The following is a 23900-nucleotide window of genomic DNA, read 5'->3' as shown; positions in this document are numbered from 1 at the left end:
TGGAGAGCTTACGCATTTACAATGACACTTGCAGTTTGCTACCAACTCTAAGACCTGTCATGTAAATCAGGTGTGAAGCTCTGAATTGACTCTGGAAAGAAGCAGAGTGAGACCCTGCCACGTCCCATTTCTGCTTTAATACAGCAGCGTGAAGAGCCATGGGATACTTTCCTACATGGAAGGTGATATGGAAATGCACATTGTTGTTGTTGTTGCTTGCGATTGCAGTGTGTGCAGAAAAGCTGTGCCTATGAATGATTTGATGGTAAGAAGTGAGATGGCTTTGAAAAGAGAGAGGAAGGTGAAAAAGTGTCAAGTTGTGCTAATTTTGTTTTGCTCTTGCTAAATGATGAATATTTGTGAAAGCTGATGACTGTGGAGAATTGGAGAGAGTTGATAATGTGATGGCAGTAAGATAAGTGAAAGGATGAGTGGTGTTTTAAGAGGATTGTGTATTTGTAGGTGTTGAAGTAAGATGAAAGAAAAGGGTGCAGTGAAGCAGATGTTGAAAAGTTGTAGCAGCAAAATGGGAAAGACGCTGCGATGTGGCAGGGGGGAGGGGTGGGGTTGGTGCAGTGCAAAGAGCAGGAGAAGAAGGATGGAAATAGCAATAGGAGTATCATTGCATTGGCCAAGAATCGAACCCGGGTCTCTCGCGTGGCAGGCGAGAATTCTACCACTGAACCACCAATGCAATCACAGAATTCATTGGGTTTTCTTTGCTTTTCCTCAAGTTTAATTTGCAAACACTAGCATTTGCCATCAGTGTCCTTTCATCCAAGGACACATTCATGCAATGGTTACAGCGTAGAACAAGGCCATTCCGCCCATTGTGTCCATCACAGTTCTCTGCAAGGGCTAATCACCTAGCTCCACCGCCCTACTTTTTCCCTGTAGCCCTGCAAATATCTTCTCCACACGTCATTGTCCAATTCCTTTTTCAAAGCCACCATTCAATCTGCCTCCAGCACACTCTCAGGCATTGCATTCCGCTTGCTATCAACTCGCTGCGGAAAAAACTTTTTCCTCATGTCGCCGTTGCTTCTTTTGCCAATCACTTTAAATCGGTGCCCCTGCTTCTCTGTCCTTCCGCCAACGACAACTCTTTCTCCCTATCTACTCTGTCCACACCCCTCGTGATTTCCAACACCTCTATCAAATCTCCTCTTGATCTTCTCTACTCCAAAAACCCACAGCTCCATCTTCTCCAATCTATCCACGGAAATCAACTTCCTCATCCCTGGAACCATTCTCGTGAAACTTTTCTGCACCCTCTTAATGCCTTCACATCCTTACCAAAGTGTGGTGCCCTGAATCACACACAATACCAATCTTTTGCACAGGTTTATCATAACTTCCTTGCTTTTGTGCTCTATCCCCCTACTTATAAGAGCCAGGATCCCATATGCTTTATGAACAGCTATCTCAACCTGCCCTGCCACCTTCAATCATTTGTGCACATATACCCCCAGGTCCCTCAGCTCCTGCACCCCATTTCGAACGGTACCCTTGATTTGAGATTGCCACTCCTCGTTCTTCCTACCAACACGAATCACTTCACACTTCTCTGCATTAAATTTCATCTGCCACTCGTCCGCCCATTCCACCAGCCTGTCTATGTCCTCTTGAAGTTGATCACAATCCTCCTCACAGTTCACAGTACTTCCAAGTTTTGTGTCATCTGCAAATTTTGAATTTGTGGCCTGTACACCCGAGTCCAGGTCATTAATACATATCAGGAAAAGCAGGGCTGCTAACACATTCCCTAGGCTGCAACACATTTCATCATGAAAGCTTGCGCCCGCAACACCACAGAAACCTCGCAGGCTGCTGCACACCTCCATTTCATTCATAACCACATTTCCATCTTTCAAACTTCTTCTAACACAACTACACTACACTTTCTCCAAATATACAATCTGCTTCTCGCCCAATACACCTCTGCTTTAAACTCATCATTTTAAAAAGGCCTACAATTTGCAAAGATCATGCCCAACCGTCACAGCAGCCTGTCTCTTTACTAACACTTCACACCACTGCAATATCATTTCATGCAATATGTCAACATCTTCAAGCCACTACCTTTGTTCACATCCAGGTTTAATAGTGGGAGCACGGGGCCAAGGTGGCACTTCAACTGCTTGACGGAAAACAGGTCCTCCCTAGCAAAAGGCACAGTTACACACCTTTACTTACAGCTCAAAGAGGGACTGCTCAATAAGATTGGCACATAGAATTCCTGGCAATTTTGTCACAAAGAAGCAGGGAAAGGCAGAGGTGGCATTGAAGCTAAGTAGACTGAGACATACTACCAGCATCCATTCTGACTTTGTTTCATTCCAGTGTCAGTTGGGACCTGCTTCTATTAAATTAATACATCTATGCAAAGACCAGAGCGGGATTCGTACTCAGATGCATAGATCATGGGCACGACTGTATGCATTAGCAGCTCAACAACACGACCACGAGGCTACGAGAGGCAAGACCCATGACGCTGCTGTACAATTTTGGGTACCATCATTTTGGCTGGACGTCACAGTCTTGAAGTGAGGGAAAGGAGAGTTTTACTAGGATCACATTAGGATGTGGGACTTCAGCTCGACGGAATGATTGCAGAAGCTGGCATTGTTCGCCTTCCAACTGAGCAGGTTAAGTGGAGAGCTTACGCATTTACAATGACACTTGCAGTTTGCTACCAACTCTAAGACCTGTCATGTAAATCGGGTGTGAAGCTCTGAATTGACTCTGGAAAGAAGCAGAGTGAGACCCTGCCACGTCCCATTTCTGCTTTAATACAGCAGCGTGAAGAGCCATGGGATACTTTCCTACATGGAAGGTGATATGGAAATGCACATTGTTGTTGTTGTTGCTTGCGATTGCAGTGTGTGCAGAAAAGCTGTGACTATGAATGATTTGATGGTAAGAAGTGAGAAGAGAAAAGAGAGAGAAAGGTGAAAAAGTGTCAAGTTGTGCTAATTTTGTTTTGCTCTTGCTAAATGATGAATATTTGTGAAAGCTGATGACTGTGGAGAATTGGAGAGAGTTGATAATGTGATGGCAGTAAGATAAGTGAAAGGATGAGTGGTGTTTTAAGAGGATTGTGTATTTGTAGGTGTTGAAGTAAGATGAAAGAAAAGGGTGCAGTGAAGCAGATGTTGAAAAGTTGTAGCAGCAAAATGGGAAAGACGCTGCGATGTGGCAGGGGGGAGGGGTGGGGGTGGTGCAGTGCAAAGAGCAGGAGAAGAAGGATGGAAATAGCAATAGGAGCATCATTGCATTGGCCGGGAATCGAACCCAGGCCTCCCGCGTGGCAGGCGAGAATTCTACCACTGAACTACCAATGCAATCACAGAATTCATTGGGTTTTCTTTGCTTTTCCTCAAGTTTAATTTGCAAACACTAGCATTTGCCATCAGTGTCCTTTCATCCAAGGACACATTCATGCAATGGTTACAGCGTAGAACAAGGCCATTCCGCCCATTGTGTCCATCACAGCTCTCTGCAAGGGCTAATCACCTAGCTCCACCGCCCTACTTTTTCCCTGTAGCCCTGCAAATATCTTCTCCACACGTCATTGTCCAATTCCTTTTTCAAAGCCACCATTCAATCTGCCTCCAGCACACTCTCAGGCATTGCATTCCGCTTGCTATCAACTCGCTGCGGAAAAAACTTTTTCCTCATGTCGCCGTTGCTTCTTTTGCCAATCACTTTCAATCGGTGCCCCTGCTTCTCCGTCCTTCCGCCAACGGCAACGCTTTCTCCCTATCTACTCTGTCCACACCCCTCGTGATTTCCAACACCTCTATCAAATCTCCTCTTGATCTTCTCTACTCCAAAAACCCACAGCTCCATCTTCTCCAATCTATCCACGGAAATCAACTTCCTCATCCCTGGAACCATTCTCGTGAAACTTTTCTGCACCCTCTTAATGCCTTCACATCCTTACCAAAGTGTGGTGCCCTGAATCACACACAATACCAATCTTTTGCACAGGTTTATCATAACTTCCTTGCTTTTGTGCTCTATCCCCCTACTTATAAGAGCCAGGATCCCATATGCTTTATGAACAGCTTTCTCAACCTGCCCTGCCACCTTCAATCATTTGTGCACATATACCCCCAGGTCCCTCAGCTCCTGCACCCCATTTCGAACGGTACCCTTGATTTGAGATTGCCACTCCTCGTTCTTCCTACCAACACGAATCACTTCACACTACTCTGCATTAAATTTCATCTGCCACTCGTCCGCCCATTCCACCAGCCTGTCTATGTCCTCTTGAAGTTGATCACAATCCTCCTCACAGTTCACAGTACTTCCAAGTTTTGTGTCATCTGCAAATTTTGAATTTGTGGCCTGTACACCCGAGTCCAGGTCATTAATACATATCAGGAAAAGCAGGGCTGCTAACACATTCCCTAGGCTGCAACACATTTCATCATGAAATCTTGCGCCCGCAACACAACAGAAACCTCGCAGGCTGCTGCACACCTCCATTTCATTCATAACCACATTTCCATCTTTCAAACTTCTTCTAACACAACTACACTACACTTTCTCCAAACATACAATCTGCTTCTCGCCCAATACACCTCTGCTTTAAACTCATCATTTTAAAAAGGCCTACAATTTGCAAAGATCATGCCCAACCGTCACAGCAGCCTGTCTCTTTACTAACACTTCACACCACTGCAATATCATTTCATGCAATATGTCAACATCTTCAAGCCACTACCTTTGTTCACATCCAGGTTTAATAGTGGGAGCACGGGGCCAAGGTGGCACTTCAACTGCTTGACGGAAAACAGGTCCTCCCTAGCAAAAGGCACAGTTACACACCTTTACTTACAGCTCAAAGAGGGACTGCTCAATAAGATTGGCACATAGAATTCCTGGCAATTTTGTCACAAAGAAGCAGGGAAAGGCAGAGGTGGCATTGAAGCTAAGTAGACTGAGACATACTACCAGCATCCATTCTGACTTTGTTTCATTCCAGTGTCAGTTGGGACCTGCTTCTATTAAATTAATACATCTATGCAAAGACCAGAGCGGGATTCGTACTCAGATGCATAGATCATGGGCACGACTGTATGCATTAGCAGCTCAACAACACGACCACGAGGCTACGAGAGGCAAGACCCACGACGCTGCTGTACAATTTTGGGTACCATCATTTTGGCTGGACGTCACAGTCTTGAAGTGAGGGAAAGGAGAGTTTTACTAGGATCACATTAGGATGTGGGACTTCAGCTCGACGGAATGATTGCAGAAGCTGGCATTGTTCGCCTTCCAGCTGAGCAGGTTAAGTGGAGAGCTTACGCATTTACAATGACACTTGCAGTTTGCTACCAACTCTAAGACCTGTCATGTAAATCGGGTGTGAAGCTCTGAGTTGACTCTGGAAAGAAGCAGAGTGAGACCCTGCCACGTCCCATTTCTGCTTTAATACAGCAGCGTGAAGAGCCATGGGATACTTTCCTACATGGAAGGTGATATGGAAATGCACATTGTTGTTGTTGTTGCTTGCGATTGCAGTGTGTGCAGAAAAGCTGTGCCTATGAATGATTTGATGGTAAGAAGTGAGAAGAGAAAAGAGAGAGAAAGGTGAAAAAGTGTCAAGTTGTGCTAATTTTGTTTTGCTCTTGCTAAATGATGAATATTTGTGAAAGCTGATGACTGTGGAGAATTGGAGAGAGTTGATAATGTGATGGCAGTAAGATAAGTGAAAGGATGAGTGGTGTTTTAAGAGGATTGTGTATTTGTAGGTGTTGAAGTAAGATGAAAGAAAAGGGTGCAGTGAAGCAGATGTTGAAAAGTTGTAGCAGCAAAATGGGAAAGACGCTGCGATGTGGCAGGGGGGAGGGGTGGGGGTGGTGCAGTGCAAAGAGCAGGGGAAGAAGGATGGAAATAGCAATAGGAGTATCATTGCATTGGCCGGGAATCGAACCCGGGCCTCCCGCGTGGCAGGCGAGAATTCTACCACTGAACCACCAATGCAATCACAGAATTTATTGGGTTTTCTTTGCTTTTCCTCAAGTTTAATTTGCAAACACTAGCATTTGCCATCAGTGTCCTTTCATCCAAGGACACATTCATGCAATGGTTACAGCGTAGAACAAGGCCATTCCGCCCATTGTGTCCATCACAGCTCTCTGCAAGGGCTAATCACCTAGCTCCACCGCCCTACTTTTTCCCTGTAGCCCTGCAAATATCTTCTCCACACGTCATTGTCCAATTCCTTTTTCAAAGCCACCATTCAATCTGCCTCCAGCACCCTCTCAGGCATTGCATTCCGCTTGCTATCAACTCGCTGCCGAAAAAACTTTTTCCTCATGTCGCCGTTGCTTCTTTTGCCAATCACTTTCAATCGGTGCCCCTGCTTCTCCGTCCTTCCGCCAACGGCAACGCTTTCTCCCTATCTACTCTGTCCACACCCCTCGTGATTTCCAACACCTCCATCAAATCTCCTCTTGATCTTCTCTACTCCAAAAACCCACAGCTCCATCTTCTCCAATCTATCCACGGAAATCAACTTCCTCATCCCTGGAACCATTCTCGTGAAACTTTTCTGCACCCTCTTAATGCCTTCACATCCTTACCAAAGTGTGGTGCCCTGAATCACACACAATACCAATCTTTTGCACAGGTTTATCATAACTTCCTTGCTTTTGTGCTCTATCCCCCTACTTATAAGAGCCAGGATCCCATATGCTTTATGAACAGCTTTCTCAACCTGCCCTGCCACCTTCAATCATTTGTGCACATATACCCCCAGGTCCCTCAGCTCCTGCACCCCATTTCGAACGGTACCCTTGATTTGAGATTGCCACTCCTCGTTCTTCCTACCAACACGAGTCACTTCACACTACTCTGCATTAAATTTCATCTGCCACTCGTCCGCCCATTCCACCAGCCTGTCTATGTCCTCTTGAAGTTGATCACAATCCTCCTCACAGTTCACAGTACTTCCAAGTTTTGTGTCATCTGCAAATTTTGAATTTGTGGCCTGTACACCCGAGTCCAGGTCATTAATACATATCAGGAAAAGCAGGGCTGCTAACACATTCCCTAGGCTGCAACACATTTCATCATGAAATCTTGCGCCCGCAACACAACAGAAACCTCGCAGGCTGCTGCACACCTCCATTTCATTCATAACCACATTTCCATCTTTCAAACTTCTTCTAACACAACTACACTACACTTTCTCCAAACATACAATCTGCTTCTCGCCCAATAAACCTCTGCTTTAAACTCATCATTTTAAAAAGGCCTACAATTTGCAAAGATCATGCCCAACCGTCACAGCAGCCTGTCTCTTTACTAACACTTCACACCACTGCAATATCATTTCATGCAATATGTCAACATCTTCAAGCCACTACCTTTGTTCACATCCAGGTTTAATAGTGGGAGCACGGGGCCAAGGTGGCACTTCAACTGCTTGACGGAAAACAGGTCCTCCCTAGCAAAAGGCACAGTTACACACCTTTACTTACAGCTCAAAGAGGGACTGCTCAATAAGATTGGCACATAGAATTCCTGGCAATTTTGTCACAAAGAAGCAGGGAAAGGCAGAGGTGGCATTGAAGCTAAGTAGACTGAGACATACTACCAGCATCCATTCTGACTCTGTTTCATTCCAGTGTCAGTTGGGACCTGCTTCTATTAAATTAATACATCTATGCAAAGACCAGAGCGGGATTCGTACTCAGATGCATAGATCATGGGCACGACTGTATGCATTAGCAGCTCAACAACACGACCACGAGGCTACGAGAGGCAAGACCCACGACGCTGCTGTACAATTTTGGGTACCATCATTTTGGCTGGACGTCACAGTCTTGAAGTGAGGGAAAGGAGAGTTTTACTAGGATCACATTAGGATGTGGGACTTCAGCTCGACGGAATGATTGCAGAAGCTGGCATTGTTCGCCTTCCAGCTGAGCAGGTTAAGTGGAGAGCTTACGCATTTACAATGACACTTGCAGTTTGCTACCAACTCTAAGACCTGTCATGTAAATCGGGTGTGAAGCTCTGAATTGACTCTGGAAAGAAGCAGAGTGAGACCCTGCCACGTCCCATTTCTGCTTTAATACAGCAGCGTGAAGAGCCATGGGATACTTTCCTACATGGAAGGTGATATGGAAATGCACATTGTTGTTGTTGTTGCTTGCGATTGCAGTGTGTGCAGAAAAGCTGTGACTATGAATGATTTGATGGTAAGAAGTGAGAAGAGAAAAGAGAGAGAAAGGTGAAAAAGTGTCAAGTTGTGCTAATTTTGTTTTGCTCTTGCTAAATGATGAATATTTGTGAAAGCTGATGACTGTGGAGAATTGGAGAGAGTTGATAATGTGATGGCAGTAAGATAAGTGAAAGGATGAGTGGTGTTTTAAGAGGATTGTGTATTTGTAGGTGTTGAAGTAAGATGAAAGAAAAGGGTGCAGTGAAGCAGATGTTGAAAAGTTGTAGCAGCAAAATGGGAAAGACGCTGCGATGTGGCAGGGGGGAGGGGTGGGGGTGGTGCAGTGCAAAGAGCAGGGGAAGAAGGATGGAAATAGCAATAGGAGTATCATTGCATTGGCCGGGAATCGAACCCGGGTCTCCCGCGTGGCAGGCGAGAATTCTACCACTGAACCACCAATGCAATCACAGAATTTATTGGGTTTTCTTTGCTTTTCCTCAAGTTTAATTTGCAAACACTAGCATTTGCCATCAGTGTCCTTTCATCCAAGGACACATTCATGCAATGGTTACAGCGTAGAACAAGGCCATTCCGCCCATTGTGTCCATCACAGCTCTCTGCAAGGGCTAATCACCTAGCTCCACCGCCCTACTTTTTCCCTGTAGCCCTGCAAATATCTTCTCCACACGTCATTGTCCAATTCCTTTTTCAAAGCCACCATTCAATCTGCCTCCAGCACCCTCTCAGGCATTGCATTCCGCTTGCTATCAACTCGCTGCCGAAAAAACTTTTTCCTCATGTCGCCGTTGCTTCTTTTGCCAATCACTTTCAATCGGTGCCCCTGCTTCTCCGTCCTTCCGCCAACGGCAACGCTTTCTCCCTATCTACTCTGTCCACACCCCTCGTGATTTCCAACACCTCTATCAAATCTCCTCTTGATCTTCTCTACTCCAAAAACCCACAGCTCCATCTTCTCCAATCTATCCACGGAAATCAACTTCCTCATCCCTGGAACCATTCTCGTGAAACTTTTCTGCACCCTCTTAATGCCTTCACATCCTTACCAAAGTGTGGTGCCCTGAATCACACACAATACCAATCTTTTGCACAGGTTTATCATAACTTCCTTGCTTTTGTGCTCTATCCCCCTACTTATAAGAGCCAGGATCCCATTTGCTTTATGAACAGCTTTCTCAACCTGCCCTGCCACCTTCAATCATTTGTGCACATATGCCCCCAGGTCCCTCAGCTCCTGCACCCCATTTCGAACGGTACCCTTGATTTGAGATTGCCACTCCTCGTTCTTCCTCCCAACACGAATCACTTCACACTTCTCTGCATTAAATTTCATCTGCCACTCGTCCGCCCATTCCACCAGCCTGTCTATGTCCTCTTGAAGTTGATCACAATCCTCCTCACAGTTCACAGTACTTCCAAGTTTTGTGTCATCTGCAAATTTTGAATTTGTGGCCTGTACACCCGAGTCCAGGTCATTAATACATATCAGGAAAAGCAGGGCTGCTAACACATTCCCTAGGCTGCAACACATTTCAACATGAAAGCTTGCGCCCGCAACACCACAGAAACCTCGCAGGCTGCTGCACACCTCCATTTCATTCATAACCACATTTCCATCTTTCAAACTTCTTCTAACACAACTACACTACACTTTCTCCAAATATACAATCTGCTTCTCGCCCAATACACCTCTGCTTTAAACTCATCATTTTAAAAAGGCCTACAATTTGCAAAGATCATGCCCAACCGTCACAGCAGCCTGTCTCTTTACTAACACTTCACACCACTGCAATATCATTTCATGCAATATGTCAACATCTTCAAGCCACTACCTTTGTTCACATCCAGGTTTAATAGTGGGAGCACGGGGCCAAGGTGGCACTTCAACTGCTTGACGGAAAACAGGTCCTCCCTAGCAAAAGGCACAGTTACACACCTTTACTTACAGCTCAAAGAGGGACTGCTCAATAAGATTGGCACATAGAATTCCTGGCAATTTTGTCACAAAGAAGCAGGGAAAGGCAGAGGTGGCATTGAAGCTAAGTAGACTGAGACATACTACCAGCATCCATTCTGACTTTGTTTCATTCCAGTGTCAGTTGGGACCTGCTTCTATTAAATTAATACATCTATGCAAAGACCAGAGCGGGATTCGTACTCAGATGCATAGATCATGGGCACGACTGTATGCATTAGCAGCTCAACAACACGACCACGAGGCTACGAGAGGCAAGACCCACGACGCTGCTGTACAATTTTGGGTACCATCATTTTGGCTGGACGTCACAGTCTTGAAGTGAGGGAAAGGAGAGTTTTACCAGGATCACATTAGGATGTGGGACTTCAGCTCGACGGAATGATTGCAGAAGCTGGCATTGTTCGCCTTCCAACTGAGCAGGTTAAGTGGAGAGCTTACGCATTTACAATGACACTTGCAGTTTGCTACCAACTCTAAGACCTGTCATGTAAATCGGGTGTGAAGCTCTGAGTTGACTCTGGAAAGAAGCAGAGTGAGACCCTGCCACGTCCCATTTCTGCTTTAATACAGCAGCGTGAAGAGCCATGGGATACTTTCCTACATGGAAGGTGATATGGAAATGCACATTGTTGTTGTTGTTGCTTGCGATTGCAGTGTGTGCAGAAAAGCTGTGACTATGAATGATTTGATGGTAAGAAGTGAGAAGAGAAAAGAGAGAGAAAGGTGAAAAAGTGTCAAGTTGTGCTAATTTTGTTTTGCTCTTGCTAAATGATGAATATTTGTGAAAGTTGATGACTGTGGAGAATTGGAGAGAGTTGATAATGTGATGGCAGTAAGATAAGTGAAAGGATGAGTGGTGTTTTAAGAGGATTGTGTATTTGTAGGTGTTGAAGTAAGATGAAAGAAAAGGGTGCAGTGAAGCAGATGTTGAAAAGTTGTAGCAGCAAAATGGGAAAGACGCTGCGATGTGGCAGGGGGGAGGGGTGGGGGTGGTGCAGTGCAAAGAGCAGGGGAAGAAGGATGGAAATAGCAATAGGAGTATCATTGCATTGGCCGGGAATCGAACCCGCGCCTCCCGCGTGGCAGGCGAGAATTCTACCACTGAACCACCAATGCAATCACAGAATTCATTGGATTTTCTTTGCTTTTCCTCAAGTTTAATTTGCAAACACTAGCATTTGCCATCAGTGTCCTTTCATCCAAGGACACATTCATGCAATGGTTACAGCGTAGAACAAGGCCATTCCGCCCATTGTGTCCATCACAGCTCTCTGCAAGGGCTAATCACCTAGCTCCACCGCCCTACTTTTTCCCTGTAGCCCTGCAAATATCTTCTCCACACGTCATTGTCCAATTCCTTTTTCAAAGCCACCATTCAATCTGCCTCCAGCACACTCTCAGGCATTGCATTCCGCTTGCTATCAACTCGCTGCCGAAAAAACTTTTTCCTCATGTCGCCGTTGCTTCTTTTGCCAATCACTTTCAATCGGTGCCCCTGCTTCTCCGTCCTTCCGCCAACGGCAACGCTTTCTCCCTATCTACTCTGTCCACACCCCTCGTGATTTCCAACACCTCTATCAAATCTCCTCTTGATCTTCTCTACTCCAAAAACCCACAGCTCCATCTTCTCCAATCTATCCACGGAAATCAACTTCCTCATCCCTGGAACCATTCTCGTGAAACTTTTCTGCACCCTCTTAATGCCTTCACATCCTTACCAAAGTGTGGTGCCCTGAATCACACACAATACCAATCTTTTGCACAGGTTTATCATAACTTCCTTGCTTTTGTGCTCTATCCCCCTACTTATAAGAGCCAGGATCCCATTTGCTTTATGAACAGCTTTCTCAACCTGCCCTGCCACCTTCAATCATTTGTGCACATATGCCCCCAGGTCCCTCAGCTCCTGCACCCCATTTCGAACGGTACCCTTGATTTGAGATTGCCACTCCTCGTTCTTCCTCCCAACACGAATCACTTCACACTTCTCTGCATTAAATTTCATCTGCCACTCGTCCGCCCATTCCACCAGCCTGTCTATGTCCTCTTGAAGTTGATCACAATCCTCCTCACAGTTCACAGTACTTCCAAGTTTTGTGTCATCTGCAAATTTTGAATTTGTGGCCTGTACACCCGAGTCCAGGTCATTAATACATATCAGGAAAAGCAGGGCTGTTAACACATTCCCTAGGCTGCAACACATTTCATCATGAAAGCTTGCGCCCGCAACACCACAGAAACCTCGCAGGCTGCTGCACACCTCCATTTCATTCATAACCACATTTCCATCTTTCAAACTTCTTCTAACACAACTACACTACACTTTCTCCAAATATACAATCTGCTTCTCGCCCAATACACCTCTGCTTTAAACTCATCATTTTAAAAAGGCCTACAATTTGCAAAGATCATGCCCAACCGTCACAGCAGCCTGTCTCTTTACTAACACTTCACACCACTGCAATATCATTTCATGCAATATGTCAACATCTTCAAGCCACTACCTTTGTTCACATCCAGGTTTAATAGTGGGAGCACGGGGCCAAGGTGGCACTTCAACTGCTTGACGGAAAACAGGTCCTCCCTAGCAAAAGGCACAGTTACACACCTTTACTTACAGCTCAAAGAGGGACTGCTCAATAAGATTGGCACATAGAATTCCTGGCAATTTTGTCACAAAGAAGCAGGGAAAGGCAGAGGTGGCATTGAAGCTAAGTAGACTGAGACATACTACCAGCATCCATTCTGACTTTGTTTCATTCCAGTGTCAGTTGGGACCTGCTTCTATTAAATTAATACATCTATGCAAAGACCAGAGCGGGATTCGTACTCAGATGCATAGATCATGGGCACGACTGTATGCATTAGCAGCTCAACAACACGACCACGCGGCTACGAGAGGCAAGACCCAGGACGCTGCTGTACAATTTTGGGTACCATCATTTTGGCTGGACGTCACAGTCTTGAAGTGAGGGAAAGGAGAGTTTTACCAGGATCACATTAGGATGTGGGACTTCAGCTCGACGGAATGATTGCAGAAGCTGGCATTGTTCGCCTTCCAGCTGAGCAGGTTAAGTGGAGAGCTTACGCATTTACAATGACACTTGCAGTTTGCTACCAACTCTAAGACCTGTCATGTAAATCAGGTGTGAAGCTCTGAATTGACTCTGGAAAGAAGCAGAGTGAGACCCTGCCACGTCCCATTTCTGCTTTAATACAGCAGCGTGAAGAGCCATGGGATACTTTCCTACATGGAAGGTGATATGGAAATGCACATTGTTGTTGTTGTTGCTTGCGATTGCAGTGTGTGCAGAAAAGCTGTGCCTATGAATGATTTGATGGTAAGAAGTGAGAAGAGAAAAGAGAGAGAAAGGTGAAAAAGTGTCAAGTTGTGCTAATTTTGTTTTGCTCTTGCTAAATGATGAATATTTGTGAAAGCTGATGACTGTGGAGAATTGGAGAGAGTTGATAATGTGATGGCAGTAAGATAAGTGAAAGGATGAGTGGTGTTTTAAGAGGATTGTGTATTTGTAGGTGTTGAAGTAAGATGAAAGAAAAGGGTGCAGTGAAGCAGATGTTGAAAAGTTGTAGCAGCAAAATGGGAAAGACGCTGCGATGTGGCAGGGGGGAGGGGTGGGGGTGGTGCAGTGCAAAGAGCAGGGGAAGAAGGATGGAAATAGCAATAGGAGTATCATTGCATTGGCCGGGAATCGAACCCGGGCCTCCCGCGTGGCAGGCGAGAATTCTACCACTGAACCACCAATGCAATCACAGAATTCATTGGGTTTTCTTTGCTTTTCCTCAAGTTTAATTTGCAAACACTAGCATTTGCCATCAGTGTCCTTTCATCCAAGGACACATTCATGCAATGGTTACAGCGTAGAACAAGGCCATTCCGCCCATTGTGTCCATCACAGCTCTCTGCAAGGGCTAATCACCTAGCTCCACCGCCCTACTTTTTCCCTGTAGCCCTGCAAATATCTTCTCCACACGTCATTGTCCAATTCCTTTTTCAAAGCCACCATTCAATCTGCCTCCAGCACACTCTCAGGCATTGCATTCCGCTTGCTATCAACTCGCTGCGGAAAAAACTTTTTCCTCATGTCGCCGTTGCTTCTTTTGCCAATCACTTTCAATCGGTGCCCCTGCTTCTCCGTCCTTCCGCCAACGGCAACGCTTTCTCCCTATCTACTCTGTCCACACCCCTCGTGATTTCCAACACCTCTATCAAATCTCCTCTTGATCTTCTCTACTCCAAAAACCCACAGCTCCATCTTCTCCAATCTATCCACGGAAATCAACTTCCTCATCCCTGGAACCATTCTCGTGAAACTTTTCTGCACCCTCTTAATGCCTTCACATCCTTACCAAAGTGTGGTGCCCTGAATCACACACAATACCAATCTTTTGCACAGGTTTATCATAACTTCCTTGCTTTTGTGCTCTATCCCCCTACTTATAAGAGCCAGGATCCCATATGCTTTATGAACAGCTTTCTCAACCTGCCCTGCCACCTTCAATCATTTGTGCACATATACCCCCAGGTCCCTCAGCTCCTGCACCCCATTTCGAACGGTACCCTTGATTTGAGATTGCCACTCCTCGTTCTTCCTACCAACACGAATCACTTCACACTACTCTGCATTAAATTTCATCTGCCACTCGTCCGCCCATTCCACCAGCCTGTCTATGTCCTCTTGAAGTTGATCACAATCCTCCTCACAGTTCACAGTACTTCCAAGTTTTGTGTCATCTGCAAATTTTGAATTTGTGGCCTGTACACCCGAGTCCAGGTCATTAATACATATCAGGAAAAGCAGGGCTGCTAACACATTCCCTAGGCTGCAACACATTTCATCATGAAATCTTGCGCCCGCAACACAACAGAAACCTCGCAGGCTGCTGCACACCTCCATTTCATTCATAACCACATTTCCATCTTTCAAACTTCTGCTAACACAACTACACTACACTTTCTCCAAATATACAATCTGCTTCTCGCCCAATACACCTCTGCTTTAAACTCATCATTTTAAAAAGGCCTACAATTTGCAAAGATCATGCCCAACCGTCACAGCAGCCTGTCTCTTTACTAACACTTCACACCACTGCAATATCATTTCATGCAATATGTCAACATCTTCAAGCCACTACCTTTGTTCACATCCAGGTTTAATAGTGGGAGCACGGGGCCAAGGTGGCACTTCAACTGCTTGACGGAAAACAGGTCCTCCCTAGCAAAAGGCACAGTTACACACCTTTACTTACAGCTCAAAGAGGGACTGCTCAATAAGATTGGCACATAGAATTCCTGGCAATTTTGTCACAAAGAAGCAGGGAAAGGCAGAGGTGGCATTGAAGCTAAGTAGACTGAGACATACTACCAGCATCCATTCTGACTTTGTTTCATTCCAGTGTCAGTTGGGACCTGCTTCTATTAAATTAACACATCTATGCAAAGACCAGAGCGGGATTCGTACTCAGATGCATAGATCATGGGCACGACTGTATGCATTAGCAGCTCAACAACACGACCACGAGGCTACGAGAGGCAAGACCCACGACGCTGCTGTACAATTTTGGGTACCATCATTTTGGCTGGACGTCACAGTCTTGAAGTGAGGGAAAGGAGAGTTTTACCAGGATCACATTAGGATGTGGGACTTCAGCTCGACGGAATGATTGCAGAAGCTGGCATTGTTCGCCTTCCAACTGAGCAGGTTAAGTGGCGAGCTTACGCATTTACAATGACACTTGCAGTTTGCTACCAACTCTAAGAGCTGTCATGTAAATCGGGTGTGAAGCTCTGAGTTGACTCTGGAAAGAAGCAGAGTGAGACCCTGCCACGTCCCATTTCTGCTTTAATACAGCAGCGTGAAGAGCCATGGGATACTTTCCTACATGGAAGGTGATATGGAAATGCACATTGTTGTTGTTGTTGCTTGCGATTGCAGTGTGTGCAGAAAAGCTGTGCCTATGAATGATTTGATGGTAAGAAGTGAGAAGAGAAAAGAGAGAGAAAGGTGAAAAAGTGTCAAGTTGTGCTAATTTTGTTTTGCTCTTGCTAAATGATGAATATTTGTGAAAGCTGATGACTGTGGAGAATTGGAGAGAGTTGATAATGTGATGGCAGTAAGATAAGTGAAAGGATGAGTGGTGTTTTAAGAGGATTGTGTATTTGTAGGTGTTGAAGTAAGATGAAAGAAAAGGGTGCAGTGAAGCAGATGTTGAAAAGTTGTAGCAGCAAAATGGGAAAGACGCTGCGATGTGGCAGGGGGGAGGGGTGGGGGTGGTGCAGTGCAAAGAGCAGGAGAAGAAGGATGGAAATAGCAATAGGAGTATCATTGCATTGGCCAGGAATCGAACCCGGGTCTCCCGCGTGGCAGGCGAGAATTCTACCACTGAACCACCAATGCAATCACAGAATTCATTGGGTTTTCTTTGCTTTTCCTCAAGTTTAATTTGCAAACACTAGCATTTGCCATCAGTGTCCTTTCATCCAAGGACACATTCATGCAATGGTTACAGCGTAGAACAAGGCCATTCCGCCCATTGTGTCCATCACAGCTCTCTGCAAGGGCTAATCACCTAGCTCCACCGCCCTACTTTTTCCCTGTAGCCCTGCAAATATCTTCTCCACACGTCATTGTCCAATTCCTTTTTCAAAGCCACCATTCAATCTGCCTCCAGCACACTCTCAGGCATTGCATTCCGCTTGCTATCAACTCGCTGCGGAAAAAACTTTTTCCTCATGTCGCCGTTGCTTCTTTTGCCAATCACTTTCAATCGGTGCCCCTGCTTCTCCGTCCTTCCGCCAACGGCAACGCTTTCTCCCTATCTACTCTGTCCACACCCCTCGTGATTTCCAACACCTCTATCAAATCTCCTCTTGATCTTCTCTACTCCAAAAACCCACAGCTCCATCTTCTCCAATCTATCCACGGAAATCAACTTCCTCATCCCTGGAACCATTCTCGTGAAACTTTTCTGCACCCTCTTAATGCCTTCACATCCTTACCAAAGTGTGGTGCCCTGAATCACACACAATACCAATCTTTTGCACAGGTTTATCATAACTTCCTTGCTTTTGTGCTCTATCCCCCTACTTATAAGAGCCAGGATCCCATTTGCTTTATGAACAGCTTTCTCAACCTGCCCTGCCACCTTCAATCATTTGTGCACATATGCCCCCAGGTCCCTCAGCTCCTGCACCCCATTTCGAACGGTACCCTTGATTTGAGATTGCCACTCCTCGTTCTTCCTCCCAACACGAATCACTTCACACTTCTCTGCATTAAATTTCATCTGCCACTCGTCCGCCCATTCCACCAGCCTGTCTATGTCCTCTTGAAGTTGATCACAATCCTCCTCACAGTTCACAGTACTTCCAAGTTTTGTGTCATCTGCAAATTTTGAATTTGTGGCCTGTACACCCGAGTCCAGGTCATTAATACATATCAGGAAAAGCAGGGCTGCTAACACATTCCCTAGACTGCAACACATTTCATCATGAAAGCTTGCGCCCGCAACACCACAGAAACCTCGCAGGCTGCTGCACACCTCCATTTCATTCATAACCACATTTCCATCTTTCAAACTTCTTCTAACACAACTACACTACACTTTCTCCAAATATACAATCTGCTTCTCGCCCAATACACCTCTGCTTTAAACTCATCATTTTAAAAAGGCCTACAATTTGCAAAGATCATGCCCAACCGTCACAGCAGCCTGTCTCTTTAGTAACACTTCACACCACTGCAATATCATTTCATGCAATATGTCAACATCTTCAAGCCACTACCTTTGTTCACATCCAGGTTTAATAGTGGGAGCACGGGGCCAAGGTGGCACTTCAACTGCTTGACGGAAAACAGGTCCTCCCTAGCAAAAGGCACAGTTACACACCTTTACTTACAGCTCAAAGAGGGACTGCTCAATAAGATTGGCACATAGAATTCCTGGCAATTTTGTCACAAAGAAGCAGGGAAAGGCAGAGGTGGCATTGAAGCTAAGTAGACTGAGACATACTACCAGCATCCATTCTGACTTTGTTTCATTCCAGTGTCAGTTGGGACCTGCTTCTATTAAATTAACACATCTATGCAAAGACCAGAGCGGGATTCGTACTCAGATGCATAGATCATGGGCACGACTGTATGCATTAGCAGCTCAACAACACGACCACGAGGCTACGAGAGGCAAGACCCACGACGCTGCTGTACAATTTTGGGTACCATCATTTTGGCTGGACGTCACAGTCTTGAAGTGAGGGAAAGGAGAGTTTTACCAGGATCACATTAGGATGTGGGACTTCAGCTCGACGGAATGATTGCAGAAGCTGGCATTGTTCGCCTTCCAACTGAGCAGGTTAAGTGGAGAGCTTACGCATTTACAATGACACTTGCAGTTTGCTACCAACTCTAAGACCTGTCATGTAAATCGGGTGTGAAGCTCTGAGTTGACTCTGGAAAGAAGCAGAGTGAGACCCTGCCACGTCCCATTTCTGCTTTAATACAGCAGCGTGAAGAGCCATGGGATACTTTCCTACATGGAAGGTGATATGGAAATGCACATTGTTGTTGTTGTTGCTTGCGATTGCAGTGTGTGCAGAAAAGCTGTGCCTATGAATGATTTGATGGTAAGAAGTGAGAAGAGAAAAGAGAGAGAAAGGTGAAAAAGTGTCAAGTTGTGCTAATTTTGTTTTGCTCTTGCTAAATGATGAATATTTGTGAAAGCTGATGACTGTGGAGAATTGGAGAGAGTTGATAATGTGATGGCAGTAAGATAAGTGAAAGGATGAGTGGTGTTTTAAGAGGATTGTGTATTTGTTCGTGTTGAAGTAAGATGAAAGAAAAGGGTGCAGTGAAGCAGATGTTGAAAAGTTGTAGCAGCAAAATGGGAAAGACGCTGCGATGTGGCAGGGGGGAGGGGTGGGGGTGGTGCAGTGCAAAGAGCAGGGGAAGAAGGATGGAAATAGCAATAGGAGTATCATTGCATTGGCCGGGAATCGAACCCGGGCCTCCCGCGTGGCAGGCGAGAATTCTACCACTGAACCACCAATGCAATCACAGAATTCATTGGGTTTTCTTTGCTTTTCCTCAAGTTTAATTTGCAAACACTAGCATTTGCCATCAGTGTCCTTTCATCCAAGGACACATTCATGCAATGGTTACAGCGTAGAACAAGGCCATTCCGCCCATTGTGTCCATCACAGCTCTCTGCAAGGGCTAATCACCTAGCTCCACCGCCCTACTTTTTCCCTGTAGCCCTGCAAATATCTTCTCCACACGTCATTGTCCAATTCCTTTTTCAAAGCCACCATTCAATCTGCCTCCAGCACACTCTCAGGCATTGCATTCCGCTTGCTATCAACTCGCTGCCGAAAAAACTTTTTCCTCATGTCGCCGTTGCTTCTTTTGCCAATCACTTTCAATCGGTGCCCCTGCTTCTCCGTCCTTCCGCCAACGGCAACGCTTTCTCCCTATCTACTCTGTCCACACCCCTCGTGATTTCCAACACCTCTATCAAATCTCCTCTTGATCTTCTCTACTCCAAAAACCCACAGCTCCATCTTCTCCAATCTATCCACGGAAATCAACTTCCTCATCCCTGGAACCATTCTCGTGAAACTTTTCTGCACCCTCTTAATGCCTTCACATCCTTACCAAAGTGTGGTGCCCTGAATCACACACAATACCAATCTTTTGCACAGGTTTATCATAACTTCCTTGCTTTTGTGCTCTATTCCCCTACTTATAAGAGCCAGGATCCCATTTGCTTTATGAACAGCTTTCTCAACCTGCCCTGCCACCTTCAATCATTTGTGCACATATGCCCCCAGGTCCCTCAGCTCCTGCACCCCATTTCGAACGGTACCCTTGATTTGAGATTGCCACTCCTCGTTCTTCCTCCCAACACGAATCACTTCACACTTCTCTGCATTAAATTTCATCTGCCACTCGTCCGCCCATTCCACCAGCCTGTCTATGTCCTCTTGAAGTTGATCACAATCCTCCTCACAGTTCACAGTACTTCCAAGTTTTGTGTCATCTGCAAATTTTGAATTTGTGGCCTGTACACCCGAGTCCAGGTCATTAATACATATCAGGAAAAGCAGGGCTGCTAACACATTCCCTAGACTGCAACACATTTCATCATGAAAGCTTGCGCCCGCAACACCACAGAAACCTCGCAGGCTGCTGCACACCTCCATTTCATTCATAACCACATTTCCATCTTTCAAACTTCTTCTAACACAACTACACTACACTTTCTCCAAATATACAATCTGCTTCTCGCCCAATACACCTCTGCTTTAAACTCATCATTTTAAAAAGGCCTACAATTTGCAAAGATCATGCCCAACCGTCACAGCAGCCTGTCTCTTTAGTAACACTTCACACCACTGCAATATCATTTCATGCAATATGTCAACATCTTCAAGCCACTACCTTTGTTCACATCCAGGTTTAATAGTGGGAGCACGGGGCCAAGGTGGCACTTCAACTGCTTGACGGAAAACAGGTCCTCCCTAGCAAAAGGCACAGTTACACACCTTTACTTACAGCTCAAAGAGGGACTGCTCAATAAGATTGGCACATAGAATTCCTGGCAATTTTGTCACAAAGAAGCAGGGAAAGGCAGAGGTGGCATTGAAGCTAAGTAGACTGAGACATACTACCAGCATCCATTCTGACTTTGTTTCATTCCAGTGTCAGTTGGGACCTGCTTCTATTAAATTAATACATCTATGCAAAGACCAGAGCGGGTTTCGTACTCAGATGCATAGATCATGGGCACGACTGTATGCATTAGCAGCTCAACAACACGACCACGAGGCTACGAGAGGCAAAACCCATGACGCTGCTGTACAATTTTGGGTACCATCATTTTGGCTGGACGTCACAGTCTTGAAGTGAGGGAAAGGAGAGTTTTACTAGGATCACATTAGGATGTGGGACTTCAGCTCGACGGAATGATTGCAGAAGCTGGCATTGTTCGCCTTCCAGCTGAGCAGGTTAAGTGGAGAGCTTACGCATTTACAATGACACTTGCAGTTTGCTACCAACTCTAAGACCTGTCATGTAAATCAGGTGTGAAGCTCTGAATTGACTCTGGAAAGAAGCAGAGTGAGACCCTGCCACGTCCCATTTCTGCTTTAATACAGCAGCGTGAAGAGCCATGGGATACTTTCCTACATGGAAGGTGATATGGAAATGCACATTGTTGTTGTTGTTGCTTGCGATTGCAGTGTGTGCAGAAAAGCTGTGACTATGAATGATTTGATGGTAAGAAGTGAGAAGAGAAAAGAGAGAGAAAGGTGAAAAAGTGTCAAGTTGTGCTAATTTTGTTTTGCTCTTGCTAAATGATGAATATTTGTGAAAGCTGATGACTGTGGAGAATTGGAGAGAGTTGATAATGTGATGGCAGTAAGATAAGTGAAAGGATGAGTGGTGTTTTAAGAGGATTGTGTATTTGTAGGTGTTGAAGTAAGATGAAAGAAAAGGGTGCAGTGAAGCAGATGTTGAAAAGTTGTAGCAGCAAAATGGGAAAGACGCTGCGATGTGGCAGGGGGGAGGGGTGGGGGTGGTGCAGTGCAAAGAGCAGGAGAAGAAGGATGGAAATAGCAATAGGAGCATCATTGCATTGGCCGGGAATCGAACCCGGGCCTCCCGCGTGGCAGGCAAGAATTCTACCACTGAACCACCAATGCAATCACAGAATTCATTGGGTTTTCTTTGCTTTTCCTCAAGTTTAATTTGCAAACACTAGCATTTGCCATCAGTGTCCTTTCATCCAAGGACACATTCATGCAATGGTTACAGCGTAGAACAAGGCCATTCCGCCCATTGTGTCCATCACAGCTCTCTGCAAGGGCTAATCACCTAGCTCCACCGCCCTACTTTTTCCCTGTAGCCCTGCAAATATCTTCTCCACACGTCATTGTCCAATTCCTTTTTCAAAGCCACCATTCAATCTGCCTCCAGCACCCTCTCAGGCATTGCATTCCGCTTGCTATCAACTCGCTGCCGAAAAAACTTTTTCCTCATGTCGCCGTTGCTTCTTTTGCCAATCACTTTCAATCGGTGCCCCTGCTTCTCCGTCCTTCCGCCAACGGCAACGCTTTCTCCCTATCTACTCTGTCCACACCCCTCGTGATTTCCAACACCTCTATCAAATCTCCTCTTGATCTTCTCTACTCCAAAAACCCACAGCTCCATCTTCTCCAATCTATCCACGGAAATCAACTTCCTCATCCCTGGAACCATTCTCGTGAAACTTTTCTGCACCCTCTTAATGCCTTCACATCCTTACCAAAGTGTGGTGCCCTGAATCACACACAATACCAATCTTTTGCACAGGTTTATCATAACTTCCTTGCTTTTGTGCTCTATCCCCCTACTTATAAGAGCCAGGATCCCATTTGCTTTATGAACAGCTTTCTCAACCTGCCCTGCCACCTTCAATCATTTGTGCACATATGCCCCCAGGTCCCTCAGCTCCTGCACCCCATTTCGAACGGTACCCTTGATTTGAGATTGCCACTCCTCGTTCTTCCTCCCAACACGAATCACTTCACACTTCTCTGCATTAAATTTCATCTGCCACTCGTCCGCCCATTCCACCAGCCTGTCTATGTCCTCTTGAAGTTGATCACAATCCTCCTCACAGTTCACAGTACTTCCAAGTTTTGTGTCATCTGCAAATTTTGAATTTGTGGCCTGTACACCCGAGTCCAGGTCATTAATACATATCAGGAAAAGCAGGGCTGCTAACACATTCCCTAGGCTGCAACACATTTCAACATGAAAGCTTGCGCCCGCAACACCACAGAAACCTCGCAGGCTGCTGCACACCTCCATTTCATTCATAACCACATTTCCATCTTTCAAACTTCTTCTAACACAACTACACTACACTTTCTCCAAATATACAATCTGCTTCTCGCCCAATACACCTCTGCTTTAAACTCATCATTTTAAAAAGGCCTACAATTTGCAAAGATCATGCCCAACCGTCACAGCAGCCTGTCTCTTTACTAACACTTCACACCACTGCAATATCATTTCATGCAATATGTCAACATCTTCAAGCCACTACCTTTGTTCACATCCAGGTTTAATAGTGGGAGCACGGGGCCAAGGTGGCACTTCAACTGCTTGACGGAAAACAGGTCCTCCCTAGCAAAAGGCACAGTTACACACCTTTACTTACAGCTCAAAGAGGGACTGCTCAATAAGATTGGCACATAGAATTCCTGGCAATTTTGTCACAAAGAAGCAGGGAAAGGCAGAGGTGGCATTGAAGCTAAGTAGACTGAGACATACTACCAGCATCCATTCTGACTTTGTTTCATTCCAGTGTCAGTTGGGACCTGCTTCTATTAAATTAATACATCTATGCAAAGACCAGAGCGGGATTCGTACTCAGATGCATAGATCATGGGCACGACTGTATGCATTAGCAGCTCAACAACACGACCACGAGGCTACGAGAGGCAAGACCCACGACGCTGCTGTACAATTTTGGGTACCATCATTTTGGCTGGACGTCACAGTCTTGAAGTGAGGGAAAGGAGAGTTTTACCAGGATCACATTAGGATGTGGGACTTCAGCTCGACGGAATGATTGCAGAAGCTGGCATTGTTCGCCTTCCAACTGAGCAGGTTAAGTGGAGAGCTTACGCATTTACAATGACACTTGCAGTTTGCTACCAAC

The 23900-nt window shown here is 45.6% G+C and overlaps 9 non-coding genes across 9 annotated transcripts; all 9 read right to left on the bottom strand.

The window, feature by feature from the left end:
• Positions 1-623: 623 nt before the first annotated feature.
• Positions 624-694, bottom strand: trnag-gcc (transfer RNA glycine (anticodon GCC)). Its single transcript has one exon. It is a non-coding gene; the product is annotated as a tRNA-Gly (tRNA).
• Positions 695-3273: 2579 nt separating this feature from the next.
• On the bottom strand, positions 3274-3344 carry trnag-gcc (transfer RNA glycine (anticodon GCC)). Its single transcript has one exon. It is a non-coding gene; the product is annotated as a tRNA-Gly (tRNA).
• Positions 3345-5923: 2579 nt separating this feature from the next.
• Positions 5924-5994, bottom strand: trnag-gcc (transfer RNA glycine (anticodon GCC)). The gene has a single exon. It is a non-coding gene; the product is annotated as a tRNA-Gly (tRNA).
• Positions 5995-8573: 2579 nt separating this feature from the next.
• On the bottom strand, positions 8574-8644 carry trnag-gcc (transfer RNA glycine (anticodon GCC)). Its single transcript has one exon. It is a non-coding gene; the product is annotated as a tRNA-Gly (tRNA).
• Positions 8645-11223: 2579 nt separating this feature from the next.
• On the bottom strand, positions 11224-11294 carry trnag-gcc (transfer RNA glycine (anticodon GCC)). The gene has a single exon. It is a non-coding gene; the product is annotated as a tRNA-Gly (tRNA).
• A 2579-nt stretch (positions 11295-13873) lies between these two features.
• Positions 13874-13944, bottom strand: trnag-gcc (transfer RNA glycine (anticodon GCC)). Its single transcript has one exon. It is a non-coding gene; the product is annotated as a tRNA-Gly (tRNA).
• Positions 13945-16523: 2579 nt separating this feature from the next.
• trnag-gcc (transfer RNA glycine (anticodon GCC)) lies at positions 16524-16594 on the bottom strand. The gene has a single exon. It is a non-coding gene; the product is annotated as a tRNA-Gly (tRNA).
• A 2579-nt stretch (positions 16595-19173) lies between these two features.
• On the bottom strand, positions 19174-19244 carry trnag-gcc (transfer RNA glycine (anticodon GCC)). The gene has a single exon. It is a non-coding gene; the product is annotated as a tRNA-Gly (tRNA).
• Positions 19245-21823: 2579 nt separating this feature from the next.
• Positions 21824-21894, bottom strand: trnag-gcc (transfer RNA glycine (anticodon GCC)). Its single transcript has one exon. It is a non-coding gene; the product is annotated as a tRNA-Gly (tRNA).
• Between the last annotated feature and the right edge of the window lie 2006 nt (positions 21895-23900).

Source organism: Heterodontus francisci, chromosome 1, assembly GCF_036365525.1.
Source record: "Heterodontus francisci isolate sHetFra1 chromosome 1, sHetFra1.hap1, whole genome shotgun sequence".
Taxonomy (NCBI): Eukaryota; Metazoa; Chordata; class Chondrichthyes; order Heterodontiformes; family Heterodontidae; genus Heterodontus; species Heterodontus francisci.
Note: the sequence above shows the minus strand (reverse complement) of the source record. Positions and strands in the feature narration are given on the sequence as shown.